The sequence below is a fragment of the Prorops nasuta genome, unplaced genomic scaffold, assembly GCF_024137725.1.
Source record: "Prorops nasuta isolate Cenicafe-Biocafe unplaced genomic scaffold, Cenicafe_Pnas_1.2 PNAS00154, whole genome shotgun sequence".
NCBI classification, from domain to species: Eukaryota; Metazoa; Arthropoda; class Insecta; order Hymenoptera; family Bethylidae; genus Prorops; species Prorops nasuta.
Genome location: NW_027116950.1, coordinates 44,524 through 47,500, shown reverse-complemented (window position 1 = coordinate 47,500; position 2,977 = coordinate 44,524).

Here is a 2,977-nt window from a genome sequence, read left to right as displayed (position 1 = left end):
CGGTAAGGTTTCGATCTTGCCGGTAAGGTTTCGGCCTTGTGAATGTCGATAATCATGCCGGTAAGGTTTCACGATCACGGCCTTGAGTGTCAGTTTGATACTGGAGCGCAGGCTGTTCGGATCACCGTGTCAGGTCGGTTAAAACCCGTGTCGGTTCGGGGAGAATACAGCATCGCAACAGGTCGGTTAAAAACCGTTCAATTCGGGGGAAAGCTGTTTTATACAGTATCGCGATGGATGAAAAATCGCTTCTGAAGAGGATCGCCAAGACGAGCGAGGTCATTCGCGACAAGCATCGTGCCTTGAAATCGGAGAAGGCGATAATGGAGAGCAGTTTGAATGAGACATTCAAGCCGATAGTCGATCCATTGAAGAAACTCGTTTCGCAAACGGAGGATAACACAAATAATAATAATAGTTCGTTTGTCAAATACAACGATAAATTGAAGAGGGGAGCCTACTTCACATCGACACCGCATAAACGAGCAAAGAATCTTAGTAGTAGTAATATTAGTGAAACTATTACGAATCCATTGGATTTCATGACCGACGACGACGACGAGTCTTCTATAACCGATCAACCGTCGCCCGATTCAAAAAAAAGTTTGCTAGAAAACTTAAATGTTGATGAAAAACAGGAACCAGGCTTGTTTCAACATGTCTTTCAACATATTCAATTACATCCGATCCCTGGCAAGTATATTAAATTACTTCTGACTGATAGGGATAACTTGATTGATCGTGCTTTTGGACCTCGTTATGAAGATGATCAACTGACGCTTGGTAAATGTAAATTTGAAATAAGTCATGAAGGAGATATTATTCTCGATAAGACGTTATACACCGGTACAATGGGTACTTATGAACTAATTTTCATGAGAGAACCCAATCGAGCCATTATAAAACCCGACGATTTGGAACAATACAAGAGTATTCTCAATCAAACTAAAGCGCATAAACTGTTAAACGATAGTCTAAAACAAATCAAAGGTAATAGAGGTGCTAAATATACAGAAATTATGAAACCATTGCTATTGGGAAAACCTATTTTACCGCCTTATCGGTTACCATCAACATCACGCGCAAGAAAATCGTCAACTTCTGACGCGTCAACATCGGGCGCAAGTAAACCGTCGGGCGCAAGTAAACCGTCGGGCGCAAGTAAACCGTCAGGCGCAAGTAAACCGTCATCAGCATCATCGAAAAAAAAGGGTAAAGGTCTTATGCGTGTCACCGAGGGACCAATCAACTACGTACATTGGAACGATCCGAATGAATTGATCGAACGTTTGAGACTTTTGATCGCGTCGGTGGCTGCCGGTAATACGAGTCATCACAACGAGATACAGTCGATAATCGAGGAGTTGCGCGACGAGGATCTCATCGTATAAAGAAAGTTGCACGTTACACTCTTACCTCAGTGTAATATCAACGTCTTTCGGTAGTACGAGGTAAATAAATGTCTGACTCCTGCTGCTGTGAAATTTGCATTTGTTTAACATACATCGTAGACTGTATACTCTCGACATTACGAGCCATCAAAAAGAGGAATAATAATAACGAGGAACAGGAGACTGATTTTTGAAATGTCGATAAATAAATTTGGAATTGGACTGGATGGTGAGAGTAGGAAACACGAACCAAATTTAGAGTATTTACTGCTTGAATTCAAGCAATATCTGACAATGGCATTGAATGAACAATTTGAGAAAAAGATGGACCAAATTTTTCAAACAATTTGTGAAAAATTGGATGATAAAGTGAGTAGGAAAGATCTGGAAAGAGCAATACTTAGCAACACTTTTCATTAGGAATTTCGAAGAATCTGTCTATTTTTGAAAAAATGAGCAAAGAAAAGATACAGTTGGTGGAGGAGCTCCACGCACCGGCGAGGATAAATTTTCCACGCAGAAGAGTCATCGTGCGCGGCTTCGACGATCTCTGGCAGGCCGATCTTGTTGATATGCGCAATTACGTCGATGCGGGTCACCAGTACATTCTCACTGTAATCGATACCCTCTCGAAATACGCTTGGGCGGTGGCATTGAAGACCAAGAGCGGCGGAGAAGTGACGACGGCAATGACGAGAATCCTACTGAAGAACGGCAGATGTCCGAAAAATTTACAGACCGACAACGGCAAGGAGTTTTACAACAGTGACTTTCGGGCGTTGATGAGGAAACGCGGGATAAATCACTACTCGACCTACAGCGTGATGAAAGCGTCGATAGTCGAGCGCTGGAATCGTACGTTGAAGACGGAAATGTGGAAACGATTTACGCTGAACGGTAATTACAAGTGGCGCGCTATGCTGCAAGAGTTGGTGGATGCGTACAATGCGCGAAAGCATCGTACCACGGGAATGCGTCCCGTGGATGTGAAACCCGAGCATGCAGATAAGCTACTCAAGACAGTATACAGTAACATCAAGGTCGCAGGTCGTGCCAAGTTCAAAGTCGGCGATTTCGTACGAATCAGTAAATACAAGCAGATGTTCGCCAAAGGCTACACGCCAAATTGGACGACCGAAATATTCGAGGTGGCGAAAGTGCAGAGTACCAATCCCGCTACGTATCTCCTCAAGGATTCCAGGGGCACGCAACTGTTGGGTGGATTTTACGAATACGAGCTTTCGAAAACCATCAATCCCGATGTGTATCTGGTGGAGAGAGTATTACGCAGAAAGGGCGATAAAGTGTTCGTTAAGTGGCTGGGATTCGACAGTACGCACAATTCCTGGATAAATAAGAGCAATGTTTTATAAAAACTTTTATTAAGATGTATCAAAATTTAGAATAAATACATAAATAACTAAATAAAGCGAATAAATAAAAACAATAAATAAATTATAATTTTAGACTATAATGTCCCCAGGGTAGAGTCGCCGCGGTGTCGGGTGTAACGAAACGCTTGTCGTCGTACGGACTGAGGGCGACCTTCCGCTGACTGATCGAGAAAACTCGGTGCAGCTTCGATC